This window comes from Crocodylus porosus, unplaced genomic scaffold (assembly GCF_001723895.1).
Source record: "Crocodylus porosus isolate Cpor-Errol unplaced genomic scaffold, CroPor_comp1, whole genome shotgun sequence".
In the NCBI taxonomy this organism is placed as follows: domain Eukaryota; kingdom Metazoa; phylum Chordata; order Crocodylia; family Crocodylidae; genus Crocodylus; species Crocodylus porosus.
The window spans coordinates 5936786-5948448 of NW_017728912.1; the positions used below are offsets into that span (position 1 = coordinate 5936786).

Here is an 11663-nt window from a genome sequence, read left to right on the forward strand (position 1 = left end):
AGAGTAAATTGGATGCTTATCTTGCTGGGATCCTATGACCCCAGCTGACTTCCTGCCCTTTGGGCAGGGGGCTGGACTCGATAATCTCCCGAGGTCCCTTCCAGCCCTAATGTCTATGAAATCTATGAATTCATTCTCTGCTACAGAAACAGAGAAGCCTATGTAATGGAAAACAGTGGGCCTAGGCCCATTAAGATGATTATAAACCTCCCTAAATCAAGGAAGCCCTTAAATACCCAAGAACTACAGGAATTACAGAATTACAGGAATGACAAAAGAGAAAACAGGCATGGGAGTGATGGTCATAGGTTAACAACATGGGATCCAAGTGAGGGTACCAAGCAGAGCACACCAACCAGGACCCACTATCCCTTGAAAGAATCCAAAGAGCCAGACATGAGTGAAGGAGTGATTGGTAGATGGCCCCAGTTACCAAGGCTTCCTTCCTGATCTGACAGCTTGTGAGCCACGGCCAGGAGGTTGATCAGGAGGTCCTGGGACTTAGTGGAGCCACAGACTGGGAGTCCATAGAAGAAGAGCAGCTAAAATCTCAGGAGGAGATTCCTGAAGAGGAGTTAGTGAAGGGGCTGCAACCTGGTGCACTTGCTGAGAGAGAGGATACTAAGCTAAACAGACCAGCTGCCTGACCCAGTAAGACACACAGTTGCACTGGTAAAACTCATGACTCCTTGCTGCTTTGTAGAGTACAACTTTGCTCTCATATGCAGAGATGCAATCACTTGATTTCATCTTGCTATAAAAGCTAGACAGTATGTTACGCTGTAACGTTTTGTATCCTACTAGCTTGTAGCTTTCAGGAGAGACTCCAGTTTAACATGTCTCATATCTTAAACATGTTTATTACATCTACAGCACAATACAAATTAACAGCAGTACCAAAAGGAACAGATTAGATCAACCAACTAAAGGTCAGTCTGTATAAAGAGCCTATTTAGTTTAATTAAAATGATGGGACATCATGGAAGAAAAGAAATCTATCAGTAGGTACTGAACATTTTAGATAGGTGTGCAGTCTCTGAATCTGGAAGCTGCAGTAAGAGAGGAGCAAGGGGTACAAAATTGTGGACATGCCCTGCTTACTATGCCTGCATACCAACCACCACCTCCAGCATCCAATGTATACCACTACAGGAGACAGGACACTGAATTAGCTGGACCTGGGGTCTGACCCAGGAAAATGGCAGTTCTTCTTTCCTTAGAAATGTGAAATTTGTTACTGTCATGGAATTCCTCCAAGGGGTATGCTGGCCCGGGACCACCCCAGCCTTGTCTAGGCCCTCTGAGTGTCTACAGAAGCCAGCCCAGGTGTGGCTTGGGTAGGGAAGCTGCTCTGCTGGTCTTTGTCTTCAAACTTTCCTTGCTAATCCTCCCCCCATCCACTGTCATGCTTATCTCAGACTCCTCCCTTTGAGGTCTCCAAGGCATCTCCTCCTTCTCAGCCTGTCCATGCTGAGGATCCATCTAGTCTTATTTTGCAAGTAGGCACCTCTGGGATTTAACCCTTCATTCCCTGTGAACAGGCTAACGAGGTTAACTGAGGCATGCAATGTTATAACAACATGAACACATTTCAAACAGAAGTATTACAAAAACACCCAGGTCACAACCAGATGGGTGAGCACATGCCTGTTCCAGCATCTCCAAGCAGTTTGAGATGTTTCAGAAGGCACAGTAGGAATGGAAAAAAAACATTCCCCATGCTGCATATTTGCAATGCCAACTAAGTTTGATACCAGAAAATCTCAGTATCTAAAACAAACAAAAAAATAAACAAACATGCTGAAAAAAAGCAGTGCAGAGCACACTCCTGGTTCATGCCCTGAAGCAACCAGAGACTGGGTCTTACACCCAGCCAAGAGCATCTCTATGCCTGCCATGTGCCCCTGATGGTCCAGCATACACCCTCAGCGTGCTGGAGCAAATAGAAGCAGGGCAATGCTGGCAGCAGTGCCTGGGATCCAGGCTGCGTCTCTGGTAAGCAGAGATGTGGGGGGGAGGGAAGGGGGAAGAGGGAAATACCCACCCCACAGTGCACAGCCCCCGCTGCCCCCAGCAGCACCAGCCAGCAGTGAGCTGTCAGGGCACTTGTGGCCTGCTGCTGGCAGAGCCCCCCAGCAGCATGCAGCGCTGCCTGACACCTGGGAGCTCTATGTGGTGTAAGGAGCTGGCCCAGCCTGCCGGCACATGCCTTCCCACAGAACCAGGCTGGCTCTTACCACCACCTGGGGCTCCCAGCACCACAGGCAGGAGCTGTGCACCATCAGGCCAGGCCAGCTCCTTGGAGACAAGAGCCAGCCCAGCCTGATGGTGTGCGGATCCCACCTGCAGGGATCCCCTGGCAGGAGCCCCTGGCAGGAGCGAGAAGCAGCTCAGTCCTGTGCAAAGACATGCGCCAGCAGGCTGGGCTGGCTCTGTGCACCACACAGAGCCCCCAGGTCTCAGGCATCACTATACGCTGCCGGGGGACTCTGCCAGCAGTGGGCCACAAGCACACCCAACAGCCTGCTGCTGCCACTGGGGTCAGTGAGATCTGTGCACTGGTGGGGGTAGGGGTAGAGGTAGGGGACCCAACCCTCCTAGACAGTCCTTTGCCACCCCCACACCCACCTCCCCAAACTCCCCCACACACCCTTCCCCCCCAAGCCCCACATCCCTCCCACACACCCCACATTCACTCTTCCCCCCAAACCCATTTCCCCCACACCCTTTCCTCCCCAAACTCCACATTCCCCCCACACCTTGCCCCCCAAACCCATCCCCCCCACAAGTCTCACACCCTGTATGCCCAGCTGCCAGATAGGATAGGACCTGCTGGCAGGAGCTGCGGCTGCAGGGGCAACTGCCACACGGAAGCCCTACCTCATGCCCATACCTGTGCTGGGACATGAGGCCCCAGCCTGGGACATGCTCCTGGCCTCAGGAACCACTTGGCAGGGGTGATGGGCTGAGGGAATAGGTGGAGGTGGCAGCAGGGGTGTGTGCAAGACAGAGATAGGGGTCAGGGATGGGGGAGCGCTTTGGGTAGGAAAGGCCACACGGGTGCCAGGTTTAGAGTCTCCCTGCCCACCTAGAGCAACCTGTGCGGGGGCAGGCTGGCCTGGAAGAGAAGGGGCTTGCCCAGTTCAGGGCTTCTCAGGAACAGAACATTAAGGGCTGGCACTGCTCAGAGCCACAAAGCAGTGGGTGGGACAGCTGCAGGAGGACCCTTGTCCTGGTGCTGGGACAAAGCTGCTGCCAGGAGGGAAAGAATGGGGGGCAGGCAGGGTCTGCAGGCACTGGCAGGGCTGTGGTTTAGGAGTGATGAGCAAGGACATGGGCAGGGTAGTGGCATCCCAGTGCCCACATCCTGATGAGCAAAGGTGGCAGGGCCAGCTCTGATTTTTTATGATGAAAAAAACAAAAAGGTAAACACCCAAGTGTATAGATATTTACAATATGTTTTATTATGACGACAGTTCAACGGTTCAAAGCAGGATTTCCCGGTATCAAAATTAGAGTCGACACTGCATATTCGCAGCATGGGGAATATTTTTTCATTCCCAGCATGCTTCCTGCAGTATCTCAAAGGAGTTTGAGATTTCATTTCATAGACATTAGGGCTGGAAGGGACCTCGGGAGATCATCGAGTCCAGCCCCCCACCCCAGGGGCAAGAAGTCAGCTGGGGTAATAGGATCCCAGCAAGATAAACATCCAATTGACTCTTAAAGGAATCTAGAGTAGGTGCTTGCACCACCTCTGACAGCAGTCTGTTCCAAGTCTTGGGAGCTCAGACAGTAATGAAGTTCTTCCTTATGTCCAGCCTGAAATGGTCTTGAGAAGTTTGTGACCGTTTGACCTCATCATCCCATGAAATGCTGCAACAGGCACATGCTTGCTCACCTGGATGCACCTATAGTCTATGACAGTCATGCAGTCAGTTTATTGAGGAGGAGGAGTTGTTCTGGGATATTTTATTTGTTTGCTTGCTTGCTTGTTACATCTCTGTATAAGTACAATTCTAGGTGCTCTTCCCATTAAAACATGCGCCACCATAATGCCACAATGCTTAATCTACTGCCTCTTGAAAAAAAAAAAACCTACTTTACAAAAGAATAAAAGGAGTTGGGTGCAAAAGTGTCAACCAGTGCATCAAAGCCTAGTTGTAATATTATTTGTGGAAAAACATTTAGATTTAAACCAATTTCTGCTGCAGAATCATTTCATCTTAGTGATCCAGAGAACCATTTCACAGTGCAGATTTCATGTCTGTGACCAAGATCACTAAACTGAACATAGCACATTTTAATAATAATTAAAAAAAAGCCTCCTGATATTCCTAATGAACACTGCAGCAAAATTACTGCAACAGAATTAGTAAAGTTGTTGTAGGTAATCAAGCAAAACAGTGCAGAGTTCACTAAAATTAGAGTTACCTATAAAATCAAGCTGGATCACAACTTTGTAGGTTAATCAAAATGTTATGCTCACTTGCTATTTGAGAAGTTATACCTCTGTTTCTTGTTCTAGGATGAAAAATAGAACAATTGTCATCTTGATAGACTATTTCTTAAAGAAGTTTAAAATGATCACACTTAAATTACCAGCACAATTTATATTAATTAATCTCTTTTTTGGGAGTCACCACATTTGCTGAGGACATAAAGGGCTTGGAGAATGAATTACCCTCAATCCTTTGATAGTCACGCCAGTTCACTAATAAGGTATTTTGGTGGGTAAGGGAAAACTGTGTTGCTCTTGCTCACACTCTACAGTTCCATGACTTAACAGAAAGATCAGTCCTAAAGACAGTTAGTTTATTATCTTTAAGGTTTTACTCCTGGGGGCTCTTCTGATCCTAGCAAATTTCAAATATAAAAGTGTTAATGTACAATGTTATTTATACTTCAAGCAATGAAGCTGTATTACTAAGGTTCTCACCCATCAGTTGAAATGAGGAAAATCTTTACAGTTGTAAGAAATGCCAGTATTCTGTATTTCAACCACCCTAACTTATTTTTTCATTCTCTAAAAGTGATATTTCCATCCATAATATCATATTACAGTAAATGTACATACTATATCTCTTAATGAGAAAGTGTCTGGTTGATGGCTATGGTGGACAAAAGGTAGAGCATAAAGAATTTCCTCATACTTTGTGAACTAGCCTCTGATATTGCAAGTATAAAAGTGATAAGGCAAGGACTTCTGTGGTGATGGAAGAAAGAAAGTCAAAGCTCAACCACTTCTCACTAAAAAGAAATAACTGAGGGGATTGTGAAGATATTGCAACAGAGAAAAAACAATAACTTTTAAGACCACAAGATACACAAAATTCCTTATATGGTAAAGCAATAGTAATAACCAATCTCTGATGCCATGGCCCAGTAGCTAAAACTAAAACCTCAACAAAAATCACAGAGCTCCTTCATCCATGACATTCACAGTGCAAAGTGCAAGATGATAGAATCTCTTTTCAGCAGCTCTCTCAGTTTAAAGAAAGACACTTCAATGAAAAGTTTTTTGGGGGAAAAAAAACACTTCCTTTAGAGATAAGTTAGCCACAAATAAAGGTTTTTCTTCTCTTTTTCTAACATGGACATTTGTAAGAAAACAGGGTCTCTCTCTAAGAGCTTATCCACACCTATAGCTTGATATATATGTATTAGAAATTATGAATAGCCATTTGTAATGCAATATTTAGTTTCATTGCAAATAAATGAGATATCGATATGCTCCTGGCCACTTTGGACTGGGAAGAAATGCAAAAGATTGATAAGTATCATAATTGAGGTTTATAAAACTCATTCTGATGCATAATTTAGCTCCTGGGGTTAGAGAGAAAGGGGCACGATGAAAATTTCTCTTTGTGTGACTTAATGGCATCACACATTACACACATGCAAGTTTTAGGGGTTTTACATGAGTTTGCATCATTGCAAACTAAACTATATTCTATGTAGTTTAGCTTGGACAATTGTAACCATTAGTCAGCTCATCACCTGGCTATGAGAGACAGGCTCCGCAGAAAAAAAAAGGATTGGGCACCTCACTGTTTCTGCCTTCAGCAGGCTCCTATGGGCATCAAGGCACATAAGGCCATCTGGGAATGCATGAACGATGCATGCCCCTGGCGGATGGGGAGCCACGACAGCACTGGCTGCAGCAGGAGTGTGGTGGCGGCGCTGCCACAGCAGTAAGCAGGGCAGCTCCTGCAGACACTGCCAGCACTGTCAGTGGTGGGGGTGGGATGGCGAGCGCTGACCAAGGGTCAGCAACCACCCGCAGATGCCACCGGAGGTGTCGGCAGGGGCCAGTGGGGATCACGGACTGCCCACAGATGCTGCCAGCGGTGTCAGTGGTGGGGTGGCAAGCAGTGACCGCCTTTTTGTAGGGGGTGCACCGCCATGCATGTGCACCCCCTATGCATTGCCCCTGTAGGAATGGGCAGGCTTGCACCTGGGGCAGCGCAGGGAGGTGACAGGAGGGAAGGTGGGTGTGCTGGTGGCCAGAGAAGGCAGTGGGGACATTGCACAGGGTCACCCAAGCAGGCTACTAGCTTTCCTGATCCCACCTGGGCTTCCAGTTCCCCATGCACCTTCTCCATCACCTTCTCTAGCTGCCTCCCTGTGCTGCGCCAACATGCCCAGCTGCCTCTCTGCACTGCCCCAGGGGTAAGCCAGTTCATTTCTGGGTGGCCCCAGGCACCCTGCCAGCCACAGGAGCCTGCTGAAGGCAGAAGTGGCAAGGGGCCTGATCCTTTTTTTCTGCAGAGACTACCTGCCTTCCCTACAGCCAGGGGTAAGATGACAAATTAATGGCACAGATTAATGGAACCTCCAGCTGTGGGAGAGGCAGGCAAGCTCTGCTTTAAAAAAGAAATGGATTGAGCCCCTCAATACCTCTCCCTTCAGCAGGCACTTGTGGCCACCAGAACAGTAACATATATACAATGACGGAAAAATATAATTCACCGTTTTAATTAAACACTCAGCCGTTCGGTTTAGGGGGCATAAAATGCAACCCTAGGGACTAAAACCCCCAGCACGTGTACATATGTTCACCTGAAGGATCAGAGATTAGCCATAGCTAGTGATGGAATATTTAGCAACTTTTGGTGATACTCCAAGTGGCATTGAGAAACCTCTGAGGTGCCTGATTGGTGTATATGGTTCACATGCTCAAGACTGAGCTGCTTACCAGTTATGACAGCGGGGTTGGTTTTAGGATCATCTGGGTAAAATTTCACATAACGAAGTTCCTGACTCAAGATATTGATAGTACCCTTGGTCTTTCCTTTTCTTTTAGTTCATTGCAGCATGTGTAGTTTTTGCTCTTTTGTATTAAGGGTGTCAAGTTTGTTGGTGGTCGTATTATGGGGCAGTGTGGGAGGAGCCAGAAGGGGTAGTCTTGTGGATTCTTTTGGTCTATTACATCATTGCCTGTAATTCTGGAGTGGAACAATGGTAATCTATGTATCCATGTTTGCATTTGCAAGTGCAAAGTGATAAAGAAGAGGTAAGAGAGATATATAGCAAGTCTGTATACTTACTGAAAGGAAAAAGATGGATAGATGTAGAAAGGAAGACAGAAAGATGAATAGATAAAATGTTCAGTATTGTGGAAGGTAATGTCGCAAAGCCTTGTCTAACTTTAGTGGTCCTGAATGATGCCAAACTGGAAGATCATCCTGTTTATGTGGCCAAAAATCAGAAGGTTGCATGAAATCCCTGAGGGACTGTCACCTTATGCCCCAGTTAAAAGCAAATATTTCTGAATAATAATCTAGTAAAAGAATCAGAACAAAGGAAAATGAGTTATATGGCACAATTATTTTGCAATAAACATATTATTTCTTTCAACATAGTGAATGTAACATTGGATAATGTGTGTAACAAATTTCAGTATATGCAGCTAAGAAGCTTTTCAAAACACACCAACTCTTCTCTGATTGGGATTGAAAGGACATTCTTTGATTTCTTTTTTTCCCCCTCAGATAAAGTTATTTTACCCCAAACATATGCCTCAAGTGAACTGCTACAGCAAGAAAATCTCCTAACTTAGATGCATGTAAAACTGTGAAAGATTTAGGTACAGAACTCAGAAATAGCGGCCAAACTAATGGGCAAACTCCTATATTCCACTTTCTCTTTGGCAACAAGAGAGATTTTGCTCAAATTGCTGTTCTTAACATCTCACTCCATCTGGACTCAACAAAACATCCAGCTGATACTCTGAGCTATGTTGGAAGAACTGCATGCAAAAAGGTACCTTCACACGTGATAAAACTGCCTTGTTATAAAAGGTCCCTGGATATCTGTAAGAAAAAACATTCACGCAATCCTCAACTGCCTTGTGACTCCCCCTTTTGCCCCAAGTTATCCTTCTTGGGATATTTTCCAAGTTTCTAACCCTAGATCACTACAGATCTTATGCATCTATCTTACCTAAACAGTTGCCAACCTGATAGCCTATTTCCATAGTCTGGCTATCCCACCAAACGGGACAATGGAAAGAGAGAATATGGCACATCCACTATAGAAGAGCTACCTGCTTCACTAAATGAGGATCTTTTTGCCACCTGGTTACATGCATCTACCACAAGGGCTGCGTCCAGACAAGTGTGGCCATGCAATATGTGGCTCTGCAGACATGTCTCCAGTGCCAAGTACCGCATGTTCTGTTGTTTTCTGTGCTGTAAGGGAGCAGCGTGGAGGGGGTTTTGATCCAAGGATCAAAAAAATAAGTAAATAAAAAGAAAATTTTAAAAATCCTGCAGAGAAAAGGCGGAGCAGCACACGCAGCAGCAGTGTGGCCACCCAAAGCTGGAGCCTGGCCAGCTGGAGCTGCACTCGTTGCTAGCCAGGCTCTGCATGGCAGGATCACCTCTACCACAAGCCCCAGGAGGCCCCCAGAACTCCAGGTAAAGCTCCTGGGGCCAGTCCAGTGCTGGCCCAAGCTTCCCCCACCCCACCCAGGGTAACTCGCCGCACACCACTGTACGCATGACACTTGGTTTCCTGGGAACTACTAGCTGTAGCACTCTTGTGCCACTGCTAGTTGTCCCCAGGAATCCAAAATGTCCACACATGTCTGTACACAGCCAAGAGAGCTATAAAAAAAGAGGCACCATAATGACATTGCAGTGTGGAAATAAGTTTACTCAAAAATGAAAACACAACATGTCATAGTACTGTTTTCTTTCTGAACAAATTGGTAGTGACTTCAAGAGGAAACACTGAAACATTTATGTAGATGATCATAGCTCCCCCCCGCCCAAACTATGCTGTTATTATATTGTACTTTATAGTTTTTGTATGGTTATTTGGTTGTGTTGGAAACAAAATGTAACTTACTTTGTTCAGTGCCAGCAATGTGCTCAGTGCCGTACAAAACAGAAGACAGCAGAGCTTACTGTCAAGACAGAAAAACAAAATGTTCTAGACTACAAAATTAATACTTTTTATGGGATATCCTCACTGCAGACAGGCCATGAAGCATTTAACCAAAAAAAAAGGGGGAGGGCTGACTTTTTCATTTGCTGGAGTTACAAAGAGCTACAAAATACCTATGCTATTCATGTTGTCCACAAGTCATATGACTGAGGACAGTCATACCTCAGTAATGTCATATATTGTTGCAATGTGATTTGAGCTATAAGCTTGCTTTATAATAGAATATGCATTTCTTATAGTTGTAATGAAGCCCAGGATATCCTCCTCTCTGAAAGAATGTGATATTCCTTTTAGAATCTAGACATGTCCATATGTGTTATTGGCCGCAATTCAGCAAAACACTCAGTGGGACTCAAAGACGACAATAGAAGTACTCTTGGCCCCAAATCAGCAAGACACTTAAGTGCATGCCTGTCATTAGAGACAAAAGTAGTCCTGTTTTGAAGCTAATGGGATTACTCACCTTCCAAGAAACAAGCACATATTGAAGTACCTTGATGAATCAGGGCTCTCCTACTCTAAGATAAACACATGCTTATTTGCTTTGCTGGGCAGAGGCATTTAGAAGAACAGCCACTAAGAGGTGAAAACTCCAAATCACCTTCCACAATATATTTCTGTGCAAAAGGACTATATGATACAGAGAACAAGCTTCCTTTACTCAGTGACAAGTAGCAGAAAATTTAACTCCAGCATAGGCAAGCTCTTCCAGCTATGTGGAATGACCCAACCCAGCTCAGAGGCAAGCAGGTTGGTGCTAAAACCCAGCCACTGCTGTCATCTGTCCCCATCGTGGCACAGGCAGAGAACCAACAGCCAAAGTCCCCAACTGCTACTGCTGAATGCCACTGAAGACCCATGTCCATGGGCTATATCGTTTCACTGGCCAGATCTAGCACATGGGGCATAGGTTGCTCCTCCCAATCCAAGACAAACGTGTTTGACTACATACAGCAGCTGGAGGTTAGAATACAATTATAACGATTCACCAGCCTCCTATAAAAGGAATAAGATTACCTCTAGAGAAGGTGAGGAAGAAATCTCTCTCTCCTCTCTCGCTGGGGGATTGGAGCAGGTTAATTGAAAGATTTTTGTTAGCTTTACTGTGCTTTGGATCCAGCCCTTATTTTGCAGTATTTCCAAAGTACCGCAGGTGTATTACAAGAATGTTATACTTTCTACCAAAGCCTGATGCCCAATTAGATAACCCAGTTGTTTATTCCATTGTAGAAGTCCTTAACGTTCTGCCATATCCACAATTAATAATTCAATATTCTGAGCGTGTTAAAAAGGAGTGTGTTTTCCATCATATCATCATTTTATTTATTTATTTTAAAATGCGCACACACAGATGGATTAATGAACGGGCAAACTGGGCATGAGCCCAGGGGCCCCTTCCAATTTGGGGCCCTGGAATCCTCATCAGCAGTTTTAAACTGTTTCATAGAATCAGTGAGTCAGAAGGGACCTAGACAGATCATTTAGTCCAACCCCCTGCCATGGGCAGGAAGGAGCACTGGGGATGGCAGGGGTCATAAGACCCCAACCAAGTGCCTATCCAGTCTCCTCTTGAAGATCTCCAGGGAAAGTGAGAGCACCACCTCTCCGGGAAGCCTGTTCCAGGTTCTGGCCACCCTCACAGTGAAGTAGTTCTTCCTAATATCCAACCTAAAGCTATCCTCCCTCAGCTTGTGGCCATTGTTCCTGGTGACTCCAAGGGGGGCCCTGGTAAACAGACTTTCCCCGAGTCCCTGCTGATGGCCCCTGATAAGGTTGTAGGCAGCCATAAGATCCCCCCTCAGTCTCCTCTTCAGGACCCTCAGCCTCTCCTCATAGGCCCCCAACCATACTAGTGGCCTCCTCTGGACCCTCTCCAGGTTCTCCACATCCCTCTTGAAGTGCGGCGCCCAGAACTGGACACAGTACTCCAGCTGCAGCCTGACCAGCGCCACATAGAGGGGCAGCAAGACCTCTCTGGACCTGTTAGTAATGCCCCGGTTGATGCATGACAGGGTGCGGTTGGCTCTGCCTATTGCTTCGTCGCACTGGCGACTCATGTTCATCCTGGAGTCAATCCTGACTCCAAAATCTCTCTCTGCCTCTGTGCTGCCAAGAGAGGCAGTCCCTAACCTGTAACCACAATGCTGGTTCCCTCTCCCCAGGTGCAGCACCCTGCACTTGGCCTTGTTGAACCGCATCCTGTTCAGATC

The 11663-nt window shown here is 46.1% G+C and overlaps 1 long non-coding RNA gene across 1 annotated transcript in view; it reads left to right on the plus strand.

Annotated features, from left to right (window-relative positions):
* Positions 1–2894: 2894 nt before the first annotated feature.
* LOC109309542 overlaps positions 2895–11663 on the plus strand; it is a 10605-nt gene continuing 1836 nt past the window's right edge. The window contains exons 1-2 of the long non-coding RNA XR_002100949.1: positions 2895–2999; positions 3304–3310. This is a non-coding gene — a long non-coding RNA (uncharacterized LOC109309542). The remainder of the gene's footprint in view (positions 3000–3303; positions 3311–11663) is intronic.